The following is a 25375-nucleotide window of genomic DNA, read 5'->3' on the forward strand; positions in this document are numbered from 1 at the left end:
GAAATATAAAACACGAAAAACTGTTGATATATAGCTGCATGTTTCTTGTGTGTGTTTGCCTATTCACAGTTTTGTGTAAATACTTCCAGCAAATCTGTTTTTCTTTTTTCAACTTTATGCATTTAAAAATCGACTTCAGAAAGTCAAACTTCACAGTTGGGATGATATGACTGCTGTGTTAAACAGCTGAACTGTTTGTACTGACATTGCAGTATGGTAGGGATCAGTGCTATCCCAGAGTTGGTATACATAATTACCACAAGTGTTGAGAGTACAGGAATCTTCCCCACTACAAAAACAGTTTCTGGTGTTAGCTTGTTTTTCAACTTTTTAGAATGCTGATCATGTGGTCTTGACCACATGAAGTTCAGTGTTTTGAAAAGTTTATCATCTAAACAAAAATCATGTTTTTAAAAAGCCTTTATTAAATCACATTTGAACTGCAACGTGAGATGAAATATGCTGAGAGAAAACAACCCATAGTAACAATTTCCTTTATTGCATTAGTGCAGTATACATAATTCACAATTTTTATTAAAACCACACTACAGAAATTGATCAACTCCTATCTTCTCTTAAACCTCACTCCTCCTCCTCTTCTGCATTCATTCCATGCATATTATTCTCACAAATTCCATGTATTTCTATGAAATTTGCTCCTTCCCGTTTCAAAAGATCCCACCACAAATTCTTTTATCTCCTTTACAATATTCAAAGCTTTGATTACTGCTTGCTTAGATTTTGACTTCCTTTCTCTAATTTTTTTTTGACCACCAATAGCCTTAAATTTAAGGTCTTAGTATGCCTAGGTAATTCAGATCATACATTCCAACTCAAAAGAATCATTTTCTTAATTACTACTATTTGTTCTCACAACATTTCTGCCAAACTACTCCGTAGGGAATTAAAATCTGCTAACTCAAGAAAAGTTGTGCAAAATCTTACCACAACCATAGATGTCCTTTTCTTCCATGTTGCAGTATTCCACATATGGGTTTATTTCTTTTGGTTCACGTATGTCTGGCCAGTATGTAAAAGTTTTCAGTCCCCAAATGGTGCGTGGGATGTCGGCTGTGGCTCAGGGAACATGGGCCATAAAAGTGACGTCTGCACGCACCAGCCCTCAGAACTGAAAGCCCAATCGGAGCCAATCCTAGGAGGGCATTGCCCGTCCTGTGCCACCCAGAAAGAGAAATGCACCCTAACAGGAGGGGATGGAGGGTGGGAAGGAATACTGCAACATGGAATAGAAGAACATCTATGGTTATGATGAGATTTTACACAACTTTTCTATCTCCTTCTATTGCCATGTTGTAGTACTCCACATATGGGTGAGTGCCAAAGCTCACTGTGAAAGGGGAGGCTGTCTAGAGGCTGTCTCCAGGAATCTGTGAAGGATAGCCCTGGCAAACCCCGCCCTAGTTCTAAAAATGTGGTCTAGTTTGTAATGCTTTTCAAAGGTGTGTACTGATGACCAAGTAGCTGCTTCGAGAATGGTAGAGGTATCCAGGCCCTTGAAGAAGGTTCCAGAGGAGGCCATAGCCCTGGTGGAGTGTGCTTTAACAGTACTTTGTAGAGATTTTCTGTGGTATTGGTAGCAGTAGGTGATGGCCCTTTAAATCCAGACAGAGATGGTCTGTTGGTCACTGCCTTCCCCAGGGCCCTGGGATGAAAGGAGATAAAAAGTTGGTCAGCCTGTCTAATGGCGCTGGTTTTATGCAGGTAAAACCGGAGTTGTGTGTGAACATCTAGGGGAAAGTACTCTCTTACTGCCCCCCTGTAGTTTAGGGAAGAAGGTAGGTAGGCAGATGGCCTGAATGAGGAATAGGTCATTCACAATCTTTGACATGAAGGAAGGGTTACTTCAAACAGTAACCTCGTCATTGTGGAAAACTAGGAAAAGAGGAATAGCCATGAGGGCCTTGTAGCTCTGATACTCTTATGGCTGAGGTCAGGGCTACTAGTAACACAGTTTTCCAAGTACAATGTTTTAGTGAGTCTTTGTCTGCTGGTTCAAATGGAGGAAGCATGAGCTTTTCCAAAACGTAGTTAAGAACCCATGGTGGTAGAGATGGTTTCCCTAGAGGGTCTGAAGTGAAGTACCCCTTTGAGGAAAAGCTTAGCTGGGAGTCTGGATGCTAGAGGGGGATCTAGAGGGCGGCATACTGAGACTGCAGACAAATGAGCTTTAATGGCAGAATAAGCCAAACCTGTCTGCAGTAGCTCACACAGGTAAGACAGGAATCGAGGGGTCTCGCTTGCAAGCAGGTCCAACTGTCTTTTAGGACACTATATACAGAAACTTTTCTACTTTGAAAGGTAAGATTTTCTTGTATTTGGTTTCTTGTCCTCCTGCAGGACACAGAGCAAGTCCTCGCTGTAAAGGTGACTGAAGGAGATCAGAATCCTATCAACCACAGGGTGAGGTGCAGTGCCTGCCACTGTGGGTGTATCTGGGATCCCTTGTACTGTGTGAGAAGGTCCATTATGGGGGTAACTTGTGGTGATTGCCCTTGGAAAATTGTAGAAGTAGGGGGAACTAGTGTTATCTTGGCCAGTAAGGAGTCTCCACCAAGATTTTTGGTCTGTCCTGCTGGATTTTCAGCAGGAACTTCTGAATGACTGGGAAGGGGGGAATGGATACAGATATTTCCCCTTGCAGGAGATTGAGAAGGCATCTGTAGCCAGTGCCTGCGCATGTGGTAACCTAGTGCAAAAGCCAGGAAGTTGCCTGTTGATGGAGGAGGCAAACAGGTCTATTTGAGGTGTATCCCACTGGTGGAACAGATCCAGGAAGACATCCCTGTGAAGCATCCATTCGGGGTTGTTTATGATGGTTCTGCTCAAGTAGTCTGCCTGGGAGTTGTGGAGAGAGTGGATGTAGACCACCTGCAGAGTCACTCCCTGTGAGATGGTTAGTTCACATACTAGAAGGGCTAGTCTGCAAAGTAGGTACAGTATGACTTGGTCTCTCCCTGTTTGCTGAGATACCACAGGACTGTGCTGTTGTCTGTGAAAATCTTCAAAGGGTCTTGCTGGAGGTAAGGTAGGAAGGCTTGAAGAGCCAGAATTGCCCTCATCTCCCGAACATTGATGTGTTCTAGTTTGTGAGGCTTTGGCCACAGGCCCTTCACCCTTCGACGGCCCAGAGTTGTTCCCCAGTCCAAGTCTGAGGCATCTGTGTGCATGACCTGTGTGGGTAGAGGTGGTTGAAGTGGGAGATCTGTATTGTGGGTCACTTGTGCCAGCCACCACTGGATTTCCTTTTTGAGGCATGGGAGAAGGGGAACCCTGTACTCTAGAGGATGGGAGTGTTGGGTCCAGCCTGACCGAAGATACCACTGTAACTTTCTCATATGCAGTCCTGCTAATGGTAGCATGGGGATAGTGGCTGCCATGTAGCCCAGGCATCTGAGGTACTGCCTTGCTGTCAATTCTGTAGACTGAAGGACCAGAATCAGATGTTCTGTCAGGGCTTGCATCCTTTGGGGGAGGCTTTCATAAGGTCAGTGTGAGTTCTGGACCCCGGGAAGGCAATGCCTTGTGTAGGTTCCAGGTGGGATTTTGGGAAATGCATCTGGAAACCCAGCGATTATAGGAGGGACAGTATAAGATGTGCCTGTGTGTGTGTAGCAGGAGGGTCTCCTTGTTGCCTGCCTGAATTAGAAGGTCATCCAGGTAAGGGAATACTTTGATTCAACTTCGTACTGCAGTAAGCAATCAATGGAGCCAAAAATTTGGTGAAAACCCTGGGAGCAGTGGAAAGCCCAAAGGGCAAAGCAGAGACGTGAAAGTGAGAAGGGCCCACCAAGAACCTCAGTTATTTCCTGAATGTGGGCTTTATGGGGATGGTAGATAAGCATCCTTTATATCTAAGTTGGCCATGAACACTTGGAGAAGTAGGAGGGGGAATAGGGTAGGTAAGGTCAGCATCCTGAATGTTGGGACCTTTAGGAATAGATTGAGATGGAAGAGATCTAGTATTAGCCTCCATGGTCTCTTCTGGAGTAGAAACCTCTTCCTTTTGCATCTGGGGCACATACTTGATGGTGCCCTGGGCCAGCAGTGCTTGCAACACAGGCTGCAGGAGGTGCGGCTGTTGTGTTGAAGGCTTGGGATGCCCTTTCCCTCTGGTGGATTAGCCAGGTCATGAAGTAACCATTTTGAAGGATTGACAGGACCCATTTGTCTGATGTGATGAGCGTCCACAAAGGGAGGCAGTGAGAGAGGGAAACTGACAGAGGTAGAGAGGGAGGGGGTGGTGGAGGCAAGGCAGACAGGTAGTCAGATGCTACCTGCCCTATCTTGAAAGGGCAGCCTCTGGCTAGAGGAAGGTGATGTTCTAGCTGGAGGGGGAGGCTTCCTGGTAGGTCTTTTAGTTCTAGAAGGAGCTGCCGGGCATGAGTGCTTTTCTTATGAACTGAGTTTTTGCTGGGTAGTTGCTTTGAAATTCTAGTATGGGAGAAACAAGCAGGTGTTTCAAATCCTGCATTTCTTTTCCTTTTTGCTGGAGTGACAGAGATCAGCCACTTTTGCACCAAACAAGGCTGAATTGTCCAGGGGTGCATCAGTAAGCTTTGCCCTAAAGTCATCAGGAAGGGGCTGTAGGTGAAGTCAGGAATATTTTCTTAAGGCAGAAGCTGATGCTTCTGACCTAGCTGAGGCTTCAGCAGCATCATAACTGCACTTTATGGAGTGCCTGGTAAGCTGGGAGATGGCAACCTGGGAGATGAGGGCCACATGAGAAGACAGTGAAGCTTTGGCAGCACAGTTTGGTGCATCAGCCAATTCCTTGGAGGCTTTTTCCAGGAGGGATAGGGAGTATTTGCCCTTATCAGTCTGGTAATTTGTGGCCCTAAAGGACAAGGTAGCAGCGGTGTAAATTTTCTTACCCAACCGTTTATGGTCTTGCTGCCTTTGGCAGCAGGAAGTATGGTGGTGGTGTGTAAGAGCTTAGGAGCCTTGTCTGTAGAGATGGAGATAGTCAGGGTCTGTAGGTGGGCACTTTAGGAGGTACTTGGCAGTGTCAGGGACTTTGTACAATCTGTCCGGTCTGCATAGGGTGGGAGGTTGAGAGTCTGGATTTAAGGATGATGATGAGAAGGCATCCAGGAAAGCAGGCAGGACTGGAGGGACAGCGGACGGACTTGGGGAATCCATCTGAATGAGGTTGTAGTATCTTTTTTGAACCTCAGTCATCTCAGAGGATTCCCACTTGAAATGATCTTTCATCTTAGATATGGTTTCCCCAATGATCAAATTCTCAACTGGGGAGTCAGGGTTGGCAGATTCTTCCATTGGGGAACCATACCCTAAGGGAGAAGAGATCTGGGAGGTATAAGAAAGTGATTCTTCAGAGGAAGAATCCGAGAGGTCTTCCTCTTCCCTCATGGTAGGGTCTGACATTTGAGGCCAAAGGTTCAAAACAGGAGGAGGAATACTAGCAGTCCCTGTAGAAGTAGGGCATAAGCCAATAAAGGCATTAAACAAGCTTTGACTGAAAGTCTGCCAGTCAGGCATGCTTTCAGAAGGAGAAGAAAGGTGCTTCTTTTATTCTTTCTCTTTAAGAGGCCTAGCTGGCATCTGAAGAGGGGAAGGCCTGGAATCTTGGGTTTGTAAAGGATCGGAGGTATCCGATGGACCTACTGAAATTGCTGGGTCCCCCCAGTGTCGGATACCAACGTCGGCAAAGCCTGTATTAATGTGCCCTCTGCACGGGATTGTGCAGCTTCTGTAGAGGTACCCGCTAAATCCATTGTGACGGATTCGAATTCCTTTACCAGACCGACACTGGCCATGGGCTGGGGATCAGATGCTAGAGGCGCAGCAGTAGTGGTAGGCCATGTAGTCTTGGCCTTCTTTTTCGGTGGTTCAATGGGTATGTCGGATTAAACCTCCATCCCTAATGTAATCTGTTTTAGCCTTTGGTCTTCTAAGTATAGGTTTAGAGCATGCAGACAACTATGCAGAGTTTTGGGTACAAATGCCTGACAAATTGGACAGGCCTTGTGGTTGTGCAACCGTCCCAAACTGAAGAGACATTGATTATGGGCGTCCTTGTGAGGAATCTGCCTGCTGCACTTACACCTGCCCTTTCTGGATGACATGAACAAGCAATACAAAAAAGAACAAGGGACTGAAAGTTTCTCCAGTGGGGTACTTACTTGATTTCTCAACTCCAATGGCAGCGACAGCAGGAACAACCTGGAGAATGACTGGCGGCTGAGAGTTCTGAGGGCTGGTGCATGCAGATGTCACTTTTATGGTCCACGATCCCTGAGCCACGTCAGATGCCCCATGCACCATTTGGGGACTAAAAACTTTTGCATACTGGCCAGACGTAAGCAAATGAAGAGGAGTAAACCCATATGTGGAATATTGCAACATGGGAATAGAAGGACATCTACAGTGTAAGAAGCACACTCCCAATTTCCTCATCACAAATTTATCTACTTGATAAAATATGCTCTGAAGTGCACTTGAGGTATCAAAATACTTATGCAAACACTTCCATGCAAAAATTCTAAACATTCTGGTCTTTGCTGCTACCATCTTCCTACTCATAATATCCCAGCTGACTATCAAATGCTTTCTCTCCATCAAGATTCACCAACAGCAGCAGTATTTTCTGGAAGTCCTAAAACTTATTCACATTGTTCTTTTGTGATTCACATTTTATTTTCCCAACCTTTTCTAACCTCCTCTGAATGATTCCTAAAGTTATCATGCAATATTTTACACACCCTTATCTTTACTCCTTTTAAAACAGCACTAACTGTTCTAAACAACTAAAAAATCTGTTAGAGCTGGTCATTCACTTAGCACTCTCCTATCCCTTTCTTTTTTGCCTATGCTCTTATCAATCTCTGACAGCTAAGACAGTTTCTAATCTGCAGTCCAATCTCCTGCTTAGCATTTATCCTACCCCATTACTTTTACATCTAGAGTTATTTCATCCCAATACCTTGGTTCCTTTGCTAATTTCCTCCAGTAAATTCCAACCCCATTAGCCTATTTTCTATAACCTATTTGCAACATCCCTATTAGTAAAATCTCACCCCCATTCCCACACTGGCTTAGTTCTTAGAATACTTTCTGCTACTTTATGAACATAACATTTTGCATGGTTGTTACTATTCTTTTTAAATATTTGCATCCACAATCCTAGACTCTCTGTCTCTCTCTTTTGAACTTCCTGCTTGCTTCATCATCCTTCTTCACTTTGATTTATAACCTTCTACTTGAGCTATATAAATGAACCTAAACTGTGTATCTTTAAAGTACCTCTTCACATCAGGCAACCTTAAATCACAATGTTTAATGGGGAAAATCAACTTACTGTACTTAAATCTTGCCCTCTTCTCCTCTCAAACAAATTCTTTCACTTCTTTATTGTCCACAACATTTCCTAAAACTGATAAAATATGATTGACCTGTACACAAGAATAAAAGGACTAAAATAATTTAAATTGCTTGCACCTAACTATCCATATCTATAATCAAGGGCTTAAACAGTTTCTGAATTACCTTATCTCCTGTTAGTCTCTTCCCACATATCCTTAGCTGCCATAACAAAATCTTTTTTAATCCTACACCAACATACTTCACCTTATCATGGCCCCATAAAAAGAAGTTGTATTCTTAGCATAACGTTCCATCTGTGTTGCCAATCTTCATTCATTCTTGAATGATGGGTTTGGTTTCAAACCCTCGGAACAGACTCGGCTGTTGTACAAAGATAACTCCAGCCAAAAACAATCGAGCTACGGCTTTACCCATAATGCCTCTCTTCCCATTACCTCAGATTTGAATTTGCCCACCCCTAAGAAAAAATATGGAAGCTCTGTCTGAGGAATAACCTTATGACAAAACCTTAGGGCTAGTTCCGAACCTCCAGGAGTCTCTCGGAGGGGGCAGGAGGGTGGAATGCCAAGAATGAATGAAGACTGACAACACAGATGGAATGTTATGGTAAGAACATAACTTCTTTATCTGATGTTATCAATCTTCATTCATTGATGACTCTTTTTTTGAAGCAGCATTTGAACCTCTAGTGCTGCTAGATCCCTTTGACTAGGTAGAACATCACGATTCGTCTTTGGAGTTTAGGGAAAAGACTGAAGGGAATGTGGTAACCTCTGGTAATTACTGTCTGCAGCCAGGAATCTGTTATTGTGAGCCAGGCTGAATGGTGCAGAGAAAATCTTCCCCTGACTGCTTCCAGAGGTAAGCAATCAGGCCTACGCTCAGGACCACTGGTAGGGTTGTCCGGAAAAGGAATCTCTGGAACCCCGGTTTACGGTGTCTTCCAGAAGAGTTCCCCCCTCTGCCCCAGGGGGAATACTTGCCACATTTGTCCTGAAAAGGCCCTTGAGTCTCCTTGAACCACATTTTCTCACTCCTCTAATTCCTGGAGTAAGGTCATTGGGGAGTGGAAAAATGCATGCCCACAGCAGAAAGGGTCTTCCCGTCCTTTTCACACCTGGCTAATGTGTGTCTAACTTTTGGGCCAAACAATAAGATAGCATCAACAGGAGCACTGACAGAGGAAGACTTGAAGGGGCCCGCAAAATCACACAAGCACATCCAGACATGGCGCCTAATGGCAACACCTGTACCCAGCTGTTCTAGACACCCCTTCAACTGTATACTCAATAAGCCACATAGACAAATTTGAACTTGACTCCAGGGTGGCAAGCTGAGAGGCAACCTTATCTCGAACCTCATCAGACACTGCTCCTGCAAAGATGTCTGAAAGTTCAGTTATCAGATCCCTTTGGAGTCTGGTGAAGTGTGTAAAGAAATTCAAGGACCAAATAGCCAAGGTCTTTGAAGCAAAGACCCGCTTCCCAAATCTGTCCATCATCTGGGAATCTTCGTTTGGAGGATGGACAACTGAACTATCTTCGCCGAGTTCCTTTTTGTTGGCCACCGCCACCACCATGGCACCCACTGCTAGACCCTTAGACCAATGGGGCTGATCCTCTGGGTCTGAAAGAATCTTGTCCAGTCTCTGGGGAATAGGCACTATGGTGTCGGGAGCCTTCTATGCATGCTGAATTATAAACTTGATTAGCTCATCAGCAGGTGGGGTCACCCAAGAAGTACACGGATGAGCATGAAAAGCTTGAAAAGAGATTCCTAGGATGGGTTAGAAGGCTTCCAATCACCCTTCTGTTTTAATATTTCCAGGACATGCCCAAAGGAGACATCTTCAGGGGATGACCGTTGGGACCTTTCCCCTTAATCGTAATCTGTATCCTCAGTGACTGATTCTTCTGGAGAATCCAGGTGCTTCCTCTTGCACGATCTCTTATAGGGTGGCTCCCCAGTGAAGTTCTGAGGAGGACTCCATAGAGGAGGGACCCTGAACTAGGTTATCTTGCTGCTCTTGTGCCTGCTGTCCAGGTGTAGCAGAATGTGTCAGCTGCAAACCAGAGGGAACAAAAATATGGCACCCTGATAGGGATGGAACCAACTGGGAGCCTGCTGAGGCTAAAGCCCTCCATAATCTGGAAGGCCTGCCTGCCAGAAGAGGGTTGGGAACCTGGAACCAAGAAAGACAACCTTGGAAACGGGGCTCGCTCCAACGAGCCCCCCCCCCAGAGTAACAGCCAAGAGAGGACTTGAAACAACCATGGTACTGAGAGCCATAATGGCACTGCAGAAAAAAATGGGAGCCGATCCAAGGGTCCCAGAACCGGCAGCCAAATCATGGTCCCATTGGGTGCGATGGTCCTAAAGGAGCCAAAGACCACAGAGTAGATTCCAGCACCGAGGTGAGATCCACCGTCGACACCGGGAGTGTCGAAGCAATGGGCTCCAAGACCTGAGGGGAGGTTGAAGGAGGAATATATGTAGAAGTCCTGGGAGAGTATGCCTTGGCTCCAGGAGGGAGGGAGGTCCGATAGGGTGCAGGGAGGCCTCTGGCTGCCAAGAGATGATCCACTAATCTGACTACATCCAATTCCGATATACTCCTGGAGGAAAGAGTTGACATTCCTGAAGGAGATTTAGGTCTTTCCACTAGGGACTCAGCTGATGACCCAAAAAGGGGTCTACTGAAGGGAATATCTAGTTCGGGGGGTACTTATAACATCAACCTTTGGCACCATGGTCTGCTGAATAGAGGGATAAAATGGAATCAAATGAGGTGATGTAACAATTGTCAATGCCAGAGAGGTAGTCTGCTCAGAAGCCGTGATCGGTGCCGAAGTGGTTGGTGTAAAATCAATGGCAGACGGCAACGATACTGATTTTGTTGTTTTCGATACTGGACCAGAAGGCAATGACATTTTTGGAACTTTTGCCTTCAGTTCTGAAGAAACCGTCAGAACCTGGGATTTTTGAGATTTGGAGTCATGTACGTTAGGGGAAGATGGCACCGATTTACTCCATTTCTTTGTCTTAGACTTGGGAGATTTTGATGTTTCTGCCTCAGAAAGAGCTTCACCAAAGGGAAACTTCAATAAGCCTTTTAGAATTAACTTATTTTGTCTCTCTGCAAGAGTTCGGGCACTAAAGCCCTTACAGATATCACAAAAGAGGTTGAACTTCATGATGAGGGACACCCAGAAAATAGACGCAAGAAAGATGCCCATTGGAACTGGGCATCTTTCTGCCACAGTCCTTACATTGTTTGAACCCGGAGGTTCCTTTTTGTTTTTCTTCCGTGTCCAGTCAAAATACACGGTATGTGCGCACACACACACGCTTGTAGTGAAAAAGGGGAAAGAAAAAAGTTTAGAAAAGTAACCCCCCCCCCCCCCAACTATGGTATATATAGAATATCCACAGGGTCAAGAAAGGAAAGAAGCAGGAGAAAAAATATGAAAATGGTATTGAAAGGTTACCAACAGTAAGAGGGAAGGAGAGGCCCCATACCAACAATGGTAAAGGAGAAATACCCTGAGGTAAAAAACAGGGGTAGAAAGTTTCAGAGAGTTCACTCACATGAAAAAGACTTAAATGACAGTAAGTATTGCGGTATTAAAGAGTTTTGAAATAGTATAATAGGGCAAATAAGAAAATTTTTAAGCACTTAGCTGAGAGCATTGACTGACGTGTCCAATTTTCTAGGCAGCAAATGAGATCTAAGGTAATGGGAAGACAGGCAGTATGGGTAAAGCCTTAGCTCGACAGACTTTGGCTGGCGTGAGCTTTGTATAACGGCCGAGTTGGTTCCGAGGGTTCTGATCCAAACCCATCAGCGAAGAATGAATCAAGATTGACAACATCGGACATTAAAGTTATGCACTCACCGTAACTATTCATCCCTGTTGTCCATTTTCATTCTTTCTCAACTAATGGGTATCCGATCCAACTTTAGATCTGGTTCAGCTGCATTTACTAGACTTTTGTATCCAATTTTTGAGCTCCTCCCTTTCCCCATAATGCCCCAGTCAACCTGTAATACTTCAGATCGAATCTGCTGGCTGATAAGTAATATAAAGTATTACCCTCAGACTAGGACAGAAGGAATGCTAGTAGAAAAAGTTTGGGGCTCAAACCTGAAACGGAAATTCCACAACAACCATACGGTCACTCAGTTGTTAAAGGGAGGGGGGATGGAGGGTGGGAAGTTTTTTCAGAGGTTCTATAAGTAGCTAGTGACTTTAATGAATTTCTGTGGTAATATTTGTGTTTAAACTGAACCTGTACCTAGAGAAAGTGTATAATCAGAGCTCCTACTTGCTGCATGTGTTTTAATGTTTAAATTGCACACACACATTGAAGAAGTGCTTTTATGACTTGAATAACTTGGGCTAGCTATACCTGAAGTGCTTTTACTGGCAATTTTCCAGTTGTACAATTGTGAACAACTGATTTAGTTTTTCTGGTAAATCTTTAAAATCTGGCAAGTGTTTATTTACTGCATTGCTCTCTTGCTTAGCTTTCTTAGCTATAAATCTTAGTTCATTCTGAAGTATGCTACTTTATCCCCTACCAAACCTCTGAATGCATTATTATAAAATAACTGCCTGTTGTTGCCTTCATGCTTACCCTAGAATCTCTGCTTTTCTCTTTTCCTAGTTGAACTCTACAGTTCCCTACAAAACGGTGTCTACTGGACTGCAATCAGTTTCTCTGATCATTTAAACAGAGTAGGTTGCACACACAAAAAGCATTTCTTAAGCTTTCACTTACAGTGCTGTGTAATTAAGCAGGTCACCATATTGGTCAGTCATAGGGCTTTTTTTTTCTACTTGAGTGTTTGCCTCCTTCCCCTGTAACTTAAGTAAATTGACTCTTACATTAAGAGCTATAATACTTGCCTTATAGCTTTTAGGACACCTTAGAAAACCTTGTAAACTGCAATTGCCCCGCTACGTTTGCCCTTGCTACGCTCAAGCTCTCTTCGCTCCCCTCCCTGCCCCCAATACCTCTAAATTTATAGTACTATAGCCACTCCCCCACTTTCTAGATCCTATCTGCTTTCATCTGGGATAATTCCACCCACCCCCATTCATCTACCTACATTTTAATAGCACCTATTAGCTTTCATCTGGCATTCTCCCATCCCCCTTCCAGTACCTTTACCTCACCACTCTATCTTTTGGTATTGCATCACCAGGTAAAACAGTTCCTTAACTCACTAGCTGAATCACAGATAATGACATACTCCTCTTTACTACCCCTCTTGTTCGCACCATACCTCCTTACCTTGTATGAAAACCAGTTTCTCACAGGATTTCAGGTCCCAAAAGGCCATACTATCACCCCAGCTGTAAATCCTTCCACCTTCAACCATATTTACAGTACCAGATCCTATCCAACATCTTGTTCAGTCTATCAACATCTCAACCCCAGGCACATTAGCTCTAGATCCAAACACTACCACAAACTAATAAACAAATTCCTGAAGTTCATCACCAAGTATAGACTCAACCTAATACTTGGTGGTGATATTCACCCCAACCCTGGCCCACTCACTTCATATACGCATATCCCCTGTACTTGAAATCTAAGCTACAAACCTACAATTAATAGGCCAACTAACTCTCTCCTAGCCTGTCATCTCAATATTAGAAGCATTAATAACAAGGTACATGAATTGCATGCACTTCTGGATGTCCACACCCCTGAGATTCTCTGTTTATTTGAAACCTGGTTAAAACCTAACACTAAAGACAATGAACTGTTACCACCTGGGTACAACATACACAGGCTGGATCGTGCTTCAAGGAAGGGGAGGTGGGGTAGCTGTACTCTATAAATCTGAGTTGAATGTCACCATAGATGTAATACAACCACCTCAGATTAATAACTCAGAGATTCTTGCCACCAAATTGCAACTTAATAAAAATAAATGCATTAATATCATCTGTATGTACATTCCCCCGGGTAACAATATATCTACATTTGAAGATATCCTGCACTGGCTATCATGTCACTACCCCCAAGAAATCCTACTACGTGGAGACTTTAACATAGACTGGGGCACCTGTTCCTCAGAATCCCCAACCACCCATATTAACCTGCATGCATTTACACAATTATATCCACCCCTACCAGGATAGGTAAACACAACTAAAAAGAAAGTATACTTGACTGGGTACTCATAAATAGTCACCCCCAACTGTACACCTCTGGTACCCTCCTAGATGGCCTAAGCGATCACCTTCTCACATATGTAACTAAGCACAAAACCATTAATTCCCATCAACCCTTACTCAGAAAGGTTAGAAACAATAAAAACTTTGACCCTGCCAAATTCCAACAAGAACTAAACTCATGTAATTGGTCTATTCTAAAACACCTCCCCTTAGAGGAAGCAGTAGCATGCTTTAACAACAAATTCCTTGAGATCCTTGATTTGCATGCACCTGTTCGTTGAAAGAGAACCAAGGCAAAAACTGTGCCATGGCTTTCTAAAGAGTCTAAACTCAAAATTACCCTTAGAAACAAAGCATGGGCTTTATGGCGTTCTTCTAAAGACCCCCAAGATCACATTAAATACAAGCAATCCAGGAACAAAACCAAAAAATCAATGTTACAAGACAAAAAAGTACAGTTTTGTACCTACCATAAATGTAGATGTCCGATAGATATGCAACTGCAGTCATAACATATGGGTTGTCCTGCCTCAGGCAGCTGTCGGTCGGCCGGATTCCAAAGTCTGGGTCCGACGTCGGCTGATGTCGCATTTCACTCCGACGTCAGAGCGGCTGGAGTACATAAGCATCAGCCGACGCCATTTTCTTCAGTGTTTCTTGCCCCAGATGCCAGGTGCCCTCCAAGGAAGGCTGTAATCAAATTGGAAGACAAAAACAGGTTTCCAGACAAATAAATAAGCAATAAACAGATACACCATAACAGATATCCCCAGCTAAGGATAACAGGGAGAAGAGTGGACCCAAGGCATAGAGGGGAAGGAGGGAGGGAAAACCCGACTGCAGTTGCATATCTATCGGACATCTACATTTATGGTAGGTGGACATTCACAGACAACTTTGCTACTACCTTCAAGAATGCAACTGCAGTCATAACATATGGGTTGAATACCATAGCTTAGCTGGGGGAGGTGGAATGCTCTAAGAAAAGGATGGTGTAGCTATCAATCCCTGCAGGACTGCCGAAGCAAAGCCTGCTCTGGATCTGGAATATAAAGGGAGGTTGTAGTGTTTGGAGAATGTATGCACGGAGCTCCATGTAGCAGCTTCTAGAATGTCTTTTGTAGGCACCCCTCTTAAGAATGCTGTTGAGGTGGCTGTAGCTCTGGTGGAGTGTGGTCTGACATTGGCTGGTACACTTTTTCCATGGAAGGAATAACAGAATCTGATGCAATGTCCAATCCATTTTGAAATAGTCTGTTTGGAAATTGCTTTTCCTTGTACTCCAGGGGCGTAAGCTACACAAAGCTGATCAGACTTCCTACTGGTCTTGGTTCTGTCCAGGTAGTAGCGAAGTTGTCTGTGAATGTCCAAGGAATGCAACAGTCTTTCCCCTTTGTTCTCAGGATTGGGAAAGAAAGTAGTCAGGTGAATAGCTTGATTTAAAGAAACCCTAGATACCACTTTTGGCATAAAGGTAGGGTTGGTTCGTAAGGAGACCCTGTCTCTGTGAAAGATTATGAACGGTGGTATTGCCATTAGGGCCTGTAATTCCGAAACCCTTCTTGCTGAGGTAATTGCCAACAGGAAAGCTGTCTTCCATGAGAGAAATTGTAAGTCCACAGAAGCTGCTGGCTCAAAGGGAGGTAGAGTCAGTTTTTCTAGGACAAAGTTGAGGTCCCAAGCTGGTACTGGAGCTTTTCTTGGTGGCTTTATACTCTTGATTCCCCTAAGGAATTGCCTTAACAAAGGATGTGAAAACACAGGTGGATCAGTGTTATATCTAGCTGAAATAGCTGAAGCATGTATTTTTATGGAAGAATATGAGAGTCCATTCTGTAGCATATCTGCCAAATATTCCAGAATGAGAGGGATGTTCAATAATGATGCATCATGACCCTTGCTGGTATTCCAAATGCTGAATCTCTTCCATTTTGCTGAGTAAACCTTTCTGATGGATGGTCTTTGGGCTTCTGTTAGTATCCTCTGAACTTCCTTGGAGAGAGATAGATTGAGGTTATTCATGGGATCTCCCAAGCTGTTAGCTGCAGCATCTGAATGTTGGGATGTACTGTCTTGAAGTTGTGTTGAGTCAAAAGTTGGGGCCATTGGGGAAGGGCCCACTTTTTGTTGTGACATATGCTCCGTAGTAGTGGGTACCAGTGCTGTCTTGGCCAGTCTGGAGCTATTAGGATCCTTTTGGGCTTCTCTGCTTTGATCTTTAGTAATACTGTGGTCATCAGTGGCAGAGGTTGGAATGCATAGATTTTTAGGAAGTTCCAGTTGAATGAGAGAGCATCTATTTTCCATGCTTGTGGATGATATGTCCTTGAACAGAACTTTTGTAGATGATGATTGAGGTGGGAGGCAAATAGGTCTACTTCTGGCCTGCCCCATGTTGAGGTGAGTCGTATGAAGATTTCTGGATGTAACCTCCACTCGTGGGGGTCTAGGAAATTCCTGCTTAGGCTGTCCGCCAGCACATTGTCTTTGCCTGGAACAAACTGGGATTGCAACTGTATGTTTAGGCTCAGTGATTTTTCCCAAAGATTCATTGTCAGTCTGCAAAGGGGGTAAGAATGGGTGCCCCCCTGCTTGTTTATGTACCACATCACAGTGGTGTTGTCTGTCCGTATTAGCAGGTGGCCTTGCTGAAGTTGTTGTCGAAAGGCCTCGATGGCATGCATTACTGCCAGCATTTCTTTTTGGTTGATATGCAGATGTGTTTCCTTTGGAGACCATTGTCCTTGAATACATCTGCCCTCCATGTGCGCCCCCCCATCCAAGGTCTGAGGCGTCTGTGGTGATGGTCTGTGTTATTTGAGGTTTTTTGAATGGCATACCTGTGTTTGCCTGGCTTACCGAGGCCCACCATAGAAATTCCTTCTGTAGGCATGGAATGAGCGGTATGGTTGTCTCTAGGTTGTTGCTGTGCTGAGACCATAAGCTTTTTAGGTACCATTGAAGCTTTCTCATGTGTAGTCTTGCTAATGGAACCAGGAGAATGCAGGATGCCATATAACCCAGGGCCTGTAGGAATCTCCTTGCAGTCATCTGGGTGAGCTTTGCCAAACCTTTGAAATAATGAGTTAACTTCTTTTGCTTGTCTTCTGTCAGGTAAGCCATTTGAGAGGCTGTGTCTAGTTTGGCTCCTAAGAAGGTTATTTGCTGGGATGGCTGAAGTCTTGACTTTTGGAAGTTGACTGTGTATCCCAGAGCCTGTAGCAATTGTATGACATAATTCAAGTTTTCTGTCAAAATCAGTTTGTCGTCTGCTTGTATGAGGCAGTCGTCCAGGTACGGGTACATTTGGATCCCCTGGAGCCTGCAATGAGCAATTACTGAAGCCAGGCATTTCGTGAATACTCTGGGCGCAGTAGATAAGCCAAATGGCAATGCTGAGAATTGATAATGCTCTGGCCCTGCAAGAAATCTGAGGTATCTTCTGCAGCTGTGTCTGATAGGGACATGCAGGTATGCCTCCTTGAGGTCCAGAGTAATCAGCCAAGACCCCTTGCCCAGCATGGGAAGGAGTTGCTGCAGAGTCAGCATTTTGAACTTTGGTACTATGAGAAAAGTGTTTAATGCGGACAAATCCAGTATTGGTCTCCATTGAGTTTCTTTTCTTGGAACAAGGAACATTCTTGAGTAAAACCCCTGGCCTTGTTCTTGTTGTGGAACTTTTTCTATTGCTTTGATCTGAGCAAGCAGAGAAATTTGCTTGATAGCCTCTGCCCTCTGGTTTTGTGGTAGGTTTGGCATGGCTTGTTTTCTTGGTAAGGTATGAAAGTGGAACCTGTAACCCTGGTCTATAATGTCCAAAATCCATTTGTCCTTTGTCAATCTGTGCCAATTGTCTGAAAACAGAGATAATTTTCCGCCCAAAGGAGCTTCTGTTTGCTCCTTGGTCAGCGGAAGTAGAGGAAAGTCATTGAGATTGTCCCTGTGGGGCAGGAGAAACCCCTGTGTCACTTCTTTGGTTTGCTGTTTGCCATTGTCGTCCCCTGTAGGAACCTCTGTATTGCCCTCTTCCTCGGCCACGCCTGTTTTTACCCCTTTGAAATCTTTCAGGATTAAGAAAGGACCAGTTTTTAGAAGGACAATTTCTGCTGAATCTCAGAGGCTGAACCTGGAGGAAATCTTTGACTGTCTGAACTGACTTGGCTTTTTCCTCAATGGACTTTAACACATCTTTAGCATTAGCACCAAAAAGCTTGTTCTTTTCCAAGGGTGCATCAAGACGTTTTGCCTTAACATGATCTGGTAGAGGTTGTTCTTTTAACCATGCATGTCTACGAATGACCACCCCTGTCATAGCTGCCCTACATGAAGCTTCCAATGCATCATATCCACACTGCAGAAAGTGATTGCTAACTTGCTGAGAATTATGTACAGCCTCCTGCAAAGATTTCCTATCTAAAGGTTCAGGAGAGACCAATGTTTTCTGTAAATCATCTAACAGGTAATCCTGAAATTGAAACATATGAAAGAGACAATTGAGAGCTCTCATAGATAAAGTAGTGGAGGTGTAGACCTTCTTCCCCCATCTCTCTAATGACCTAGCTTCCCTGTTGGAAGGTAAAGGATTTTTGGAGGTGGTAGCTGAAACCCCTTTCGGTCCCTGTGAAATTGTTTCTAAATCCACAGCATGGGCCCTAGAGAAATGAGAATGTGTTTCTGGGACCCTATAGTATCTGTCAGGCTTGGCAGGAGCAGGAGGAAGAGTATCAGGGGTAACACTGGAGTCAGAGTATAGATCATCCAAAACATCAAGCACAGGAGGTATAGCTAAGGGCCTGTGTTGGGGCTTTTTAAGGAAGGTTCGAAGGCGCTTTCTGGAATCAGAATATTCCTGGCCTTGCCACTTAAAATGTTCCCTCATGGAATGCAGAACTTCCCCAAAAGAAATATCCTCAGGAGGGGAGGCCGAGGGGGGTGGAATCCTCTGCATCCGAGTCCTCATAGGTCTGGAAGGGCTCTTCCTGGCTATCAGAGTGAACAGAGTCCTCAGAATCTTCATCTGAAGGGAGAGGGTCAGAGGGTTCAACCCGGGGCCTCTTATCAGAAGGAGGCTGGGATCCTCTCTCTGGATGGGCCTGGGAACCTCTGATCATGGAAATTAAGTCTGCGGCCATAGTCATGATTTGTGTTTCAGGAGTAGGCTGAGGTAAGGCTTTAGCAGTAAGGTGCTTGGTCTTGCTGGCTGCCTTAGCACGTGTGTAGGCCTCGATAGACATGGACATGGGAGGCCTAGCAGCTCCACGTGCAGGAGTGACCTTATCCACAGCAATGGTCTCGGGCATCTCCTCGGTTTCAGTATCCGGAGGAAAATCAATAACTGGCGTCAGTGTGGTCTCCGGTATCGATAATGCGGTGTCTTCGGTTCGGAGCGGTGAAATAACTGCCTCAGAGGGAACCGGGGCACTCGTGGTAGGTTTTGGCGTGCTGTCGGTGGAAGACGCGGGCCAAGGATGTTGGTCCCGGTCTTTTCGTTTCTTAGGAGTCTGCGATGTCGGTAGTTCCGACGGCATTGTATAATCGAATTTTTCGCCGAAAAAGTCTTCAGCGAACTCTGCCCGGCGCCTGAGAGTGCGCTTATTGAAGCGAGCACAGGCCGAGACGTCGTGGTCTGGGCCAAGGCAAGGAAGGCAGTAAGAGTGGAAATCCTTATGAGGTATTTGTTTACCACAAGACAAACAATTATTTACTTTTTCAGTAATTTCTGACATCGGCTGAGGCAAGAAAAGGTCCCCAACGGGATACTTAGCTTTTTCGATGACTTCGGATTCGAAGAATACAGGAGCTGACCGACCGGCACTTGCGAACTGCTTCTGCTTCGGGCACCGCGCGGCAAGAAAGGCTGAAGAAAATGGCGTTGGCTGATGCTTATGTACTCCAGCCGCTCTGACGTCGGAGAGAAATGCGACATCAGCCGACGTCGGACCCAGACTTTGGAATCCGGCCGACCGAGGGCTGCCTGAGGCAGGACAACCCATATGTTATGACTGTAGTTGCATTCTTGAAGGACATCAATACTACTGCAATTTACAGACAGTAAATCAAAATAACCCTCAGAAGTTTTGGGCAGGTTTAAATAATCTACTACATCCTGGACAAACTTCAACCCCAATCCCTGCTGCTACTATTGATAAAACCCCTGAAGATGTTTGACAGTTTTAACCGATTCTTTACTGAGACAATTCAAGCCCTAGTTAGCCAACTACCTCCTAACTCCCCTGGTCCTGAAAGTAGCACCCCTAGAAACCTACTCGCGTTCAGCTTCCAACCAGTCGCCACTTCACTTATCCATACCTTGATCAAAAAATTAAAACCCACTACACTTTCTGCTGATCAACTCCCTGCCGAGTACCTACAAAAATCAGCTGATGCTACTGCTTACCCCGTCTCAATACTAATCAATCGAACCATAGTAGAGGCTAAAATTCCCACCATCTGGAAAATATCCTATGTAATCCCACTTCACAAAGGAGGGAGCTCTACTGAATTCTCCAATTATAGGCCAATAGCTATACTCTCTCCACTTGCAAAGATTATGGAAAAATGTATTCATAGACAACTCATGCACCACCTAATCTAGAATCACCTTATGGCAGATACTCAGCATAGCTTCTGTCCTCATCACAGCACTACTTCAGCCCTCCTAGCCTTTACCAACACCATAAACCATAATCGCAACAATAATTATATATCCTCAGCCCTTTTCTTGGATCTTTCCACAGCATTCGATATGGCTGATCACCAACTTTTAATCCACACCCTGCAAACATTCTATCTAGATACTAGAGCCCTTCAATGGTTTCAATCCTACCTGAATGTTAGACAGCAGGCTGTCCTCTGGCAGAACAAACTCTCTAACCGTCTACCAAACACCCTTGGAGTACCACAAGGCTCTATACTAGGGCCCTTGCTGTTCTCCATCTTCATTAACGACCTTTATACTGTCATCCCAAAAGTCAGCTGTATCCAATATGCTGATGACTCTACTCTGATTTGCTCAGCCACATCTCCAGTACAGTTATGGTCAGCTACCCAGACCACCTTTAATACGATAGAAAACTGGCTTTCTGAACATCGTCTGATCCTAAATCCCCAAAAAACTAAAATGCTGTTATTTTCAGCAACACGTAGGTCTACCGTTCACCTTTACCATAAAATCAAATGATGGCACAATAATCTCCCCTGACCCCTCTACAAAGCTATTAGGTGTCATTATAGACAATAATCTAAAATTTGACCTACATGTTAACCAAACTATCAAAACCATCAATAAAAAACTAGGGTCACTTCACAGAATAAAAGCCTTCCTAACCCCTCCAGCTAAAACTGCCATAGCTCGCTCTCACCTTCTTTCAACCCTTCTGTATGCATCCTCTCTACTCTCGAATTTAAACAAGACTGTCCTTAACAAACTCTCAATTTGCTACAACCACATTGCCAGGTTTGCCACTGGGCTGCCTTTTAGGACACATCATTGCATCAATCTAAATCAGCTTGGGTGGCTTGAACTACCCAGCCTAATCCAGTATAACTAACTGATTACGGCCTATAAAGTCCTCTATAATCCGGACAATACTCCTGCACTTAAAAATATTATCACCCCCTATAATAATTCTAGACCACTTCGATCCTCTAACAAACTACTAATTCAGACTAGCAAAATTAATAACACAGTCGGTGATTCTCTCTTTGCAAACACTGTAAGTAGATCCTGGAACTCTCTTCCAGCTGATATTACCTTACTTTCGACCATAGGTCAATTTAAAACTAGACTCAAACAACATTTGTCGCTTAACTGGCTATGCCAATGTATCAAGCCTGGCTAACTCTTTCTAGAATGTGTAAAAATCTGCTAACCAGTTTACTGTGTAATTTAATTTAATTTAATCCTGACTTGCGCTCAGGATTAACTGTAACTTGTTTAACTTGCTTACTTATGCAATCTCTGTAAATAGTCTGTTTGTAATGTGTAATGCTGGTATTATGTAATGCTGTATCTGCTTACCCTTGGAGCTTTTCTCCCCGGGCCTCCGCTGAAAATGGACATGCATCCAGTCGGACTATCCCGGTCAACAAATGTAAAATAAAATAAAATAAAAATAAAAAGTTGATGAACAATGAAAATGGACAAATGTTACTAACATCTGATGTTGTCCTTTTTCATTCTTCTTCAGCTGATAGGACAGAGCCCCCAGCTACGTGAACCTTGGGCAGCCCTCATGGAAGGATATTTTGTATTACTGCAGAACCAAAAGCAGCCCTGCTTCTGGAAGTCATATCCAATTTGTAATGAGGAATAAAAGTATGAGCATTAGACCAAGTAGCTGCGGCACAATGTCATCAACAGAAGTTATGGAACAGAACACTGATGATGATGATGTAGCCATGACTCTGGTGCAGTGTGCTTTAGGGGGTCTGGGCAAGGACAGACCTTGTTGACTGTAAACAAAAGATATCCAGTGTGTAATCCATCTGGCTAAAGTAACTTTACAAACTGGTTTGCCCAATTTCTTGGGGGAGACTGAGACAAACAACTGATCTGACTTTCTGAAATATTTTGTTCTATGGAGTTAAAAACACAGCTGCTTATGTACATCTAAGAGATGAAGCATGTATTCACCTTTACTAGTAAAGTTGGGAAAGAAAACAGGCAAATTAATGGCTTGGTTAATGTTTGCTTCCAAGGCTACTTTGGGCAGGAAGGATGGATAGGTTCATAACGTAACACTATCTTTGTGGAAGATCAAAAATGGGGATTTGGAAGAGAAAGTCTGGAGCTCGGATACTAATCTAGCAGATGTAATGGCCACAAGAAAAGCATTTTTTCAAGACAAAAATTCTAAGTCAGATCTAGCTGATGGTTTAAAACGACTCTGAGTTAAAGCCTGCTGCACCACTGTTAAATCCCAGGGTGGTGTAGGGTCCTTCACTGGGGATCTAAGAAAAAAGGTACCTTTAAGGAATGCTTTGCACAATTTCAATGAAACTAAAGAGGAAGCATTTTCCCTGAATGAAGCATAGATATTGCAGCCAACTGCACTTCAATAGTAGAGAAGCTAGTCCCTTCTTGAAAAAACAATGTCAAACTCCAGAACAGCAGCAACGGGGGCAGTGAAGGGGTCTAATTCCCTCTGTAGAGCCCAGAGAATCTCTTCCATTTACTTCTCTAGATTTTCATGGTAGTGGACTTCTGAGATGACAGTAATATTTGACGGACTGGGGAAGAAAGCCTGCGATATCTAACCATCAGTGGAATTGGAGAAACCATGTGGTCAGCTTGAGGCCTGTAATGTTCAGGTGATCCATTCTTGTGGGATGAGACAGAAGGTCTGGACTGGGGTCCAGTATCCAGGGTGGATATTGAAAGTGAGACCAAAGGAAAGAGAACCACACTTGACAAGCACAAAAGGGACAAAGACAAAAACTGTGTTTTTCAACCAAAGTGCCTTATGTAAGAATTTGGTAATTAAAAGTACAAGGGGATAAGTGTAAAGGAGACCAGAAGGTCAAATGTGGACTAGAGCATCTCTCAGTGACTCCCTCAGAGGGAGGTTCGAGGCATAGAACCTGCTGCACTTGTTGGTGGGAGAGGCAATGTTGGCCCCACTGATGGGAAATCATCTCTACCACTAACTGACTGAAAGACCACTAGTGCATTATCAGAATGGACCTGCTGTGTTTGTCCAAAAGTACTGTGGACATCCCAGGGAAGTGCACTGCCATAAGAAAGTGGTTGTAGGAGATCACCCACTGCCACACTCTCACTGCCTTCTTGACAAAGGGAATAAGATCGGGCTCCCCCGTTTGTTGATATATCAAATCCAGACATTGTCGGTTTGAATCGCAATTGTCCTGAGAGGGAGGGAGCCCCGGAAGGCCTGCAATATTAGGCGGACCGCTCTCATCTCTAGGACAATGTGCGAATTGGTCACTTCTGGGGACCACATGCCCTGGACTATCCTTCCCAGGAAATATCCCCCTACCGCAGCTGGGAGGCGTCCATGGTAACCGTGGCTACCAGGAGTGAAAGAACAAAAGGGCAGACCTGAGAAACTTTGTCCAACTGAATCCACCAACTCAGGTGGTCTTTACATACTTGTGTGAGCTTAACTGGTGAAGACAAGAGTGGTGAAAAATTGAACACTGAACAGCTAGAGTCCACTGAAGAATTTGCATATAAAACCATGCCATAGGAGCCAAGGTTATGGCAGCTAATCACCCCTAACATCTGAAGAATCAGTATAGCTAGAGAAGTGTATGAGATAATGTGTTCCACGTGACACCTGATGGTCTGTACTCTGCTCAGTGGAAGGGAGTGAGGCTATCTGACTGTGTCCAAATGAGCACCAATGAACTCCAGGCTCTGAACAGGTTGAAGATGCGACTAGCCAAGGTTGACTGAGATGCCTTGGGATTGACATAACTGGGACAAGCAGTTCCTGGATTTCTTGAAGAGATGCCCAGTTGGGGCAGTGAGGAACTAGTCGTCTAGGTATGGAAACACTTGGAATCCTAGCATTCTCAAGTGAGCTGCTACCACTGTCATACATTTGGCAAACACCCTGAGGGTTGTGGTGAGACCAAAGGGCAAGGCTTTGAACTGATAGTGACTGGTCCCAGCCAAAAGCGCAGAAATCTTCAGGATCATCTGTTCATCTTGATGTGACAATATGGGTTCTGAAGATCGATGGAGCACATCCAACTGTCCTTATGCAGAAACGGCATAATGAACTGAACCATGACCATTTGGAACTCTGACTTCTTTACAAATCGATTCAAATTGCTGAGGTCCAGAATTGCTCTCAGGTCCCGTGTTTTTCTTTTTTGGCACGAAAAAGAATTTTGAGTAGGTTCTGAATCTTCTCTGGTCTGGTGGGTCCTCCTGGATGACTCTTTCTCTAGCAGCTTCTGAACTTCTATAGTTGCTGCCTAAATATGACTCGGTGGAACACTGGGAAGTCTTTTCCCTTTGTTCAGGGGAATTTGCAAAAATGGTATGAAGTAACCTCTAAATATGATTTTCTGCACTCAAGTATCTTTTGTGATTAATGCCCAGGCGCCTTGTTGCACAGAAAACCACCCCCTGACTGCCTCCAGAGATGAGCAGCCAGGCAACCTTTCAAGAACACTGAAAGGATTTGTCCAAGGAGTAAAAAAAACCCCCGATTTTGGACGCCTCCTCTGCCACAAGGACAGAGTCTTCCATTAGAAGTCCCCCCTCTGACCTGGGGCAGATATTCCCAAATGAGTCTTGGAAAGGACCCTGGGACTTACAGAACTAAATTTTCCTATGTCCTTGCTGATTCCTGGAAAAGGATCTCTGAAGGGTAGTGAAACGGATCCCTACTGCAGTCTTTTCATCCTGCTCACTCCAGGAAAGTGTTTACTTGACAGTGGGGCCAAATAACAGCATCGATGAAGGAAGACATGATGGGTTCTGTAAAGTCACACAAGCGCATCTACATGTCTTCAAAAAACTATGCCTAGAATCTGCTGCCTGTGGGGGGTACCCTCAGCTGCATGAGAAATTAACGTCATAGAAGCATTAGAGATGGACAGAAGAGTAGCCGTCTGGGAGGAAAGCTTTTTGTGGTCCACTGCGGATGTGGACTCAGAAAGGGATCTGGAAAGCTCTTTGCTCAAATCACTTTGCAGCCTAGTGAAATGTGCCAAATAATTCAATGAGTTTAAGGCAAAATTCGCTGAGGGATAAATGCAGTTCCCTAATCTGCCCAATGGCCTAGATTCTTTGTTAGGGGGGATGGACAGTAGAGCTCTGCTTAGCTAGCTCTTTCTTAGTGGCT

At 44.4% G+C, this 25375-nt stretch overlaps 1 protein-coding gene across 3 annotated transcripts in view; it reads right to left on the minus strand.

Moving 5' to 3' along the window:
- Window positions 1-25375, minus strand: part of ATP11B (ATPase phospholipid transporting 11B (putative)) — a 2792721-nt gene that overhangs the window by 1424947 nt on the left and 1342399 nt on the right. The gene's annotated exons all lie outside the window — the stretch shown is intronic.

Source organism: Protopterus annectens, chromosome 4.part1 (genome assembly GCF_019279795.1).
Source record: "Protopterus annectens isolate FY-2018-M chromosome 4.part1, PAN1.0, whole genome shotgun sequence".
Lineage (NCBI taxonomy): Eukaryota > Metazoa > Chordata > Ceratodontiformes > Protopteridae > Protopterus > Protopterus annectens.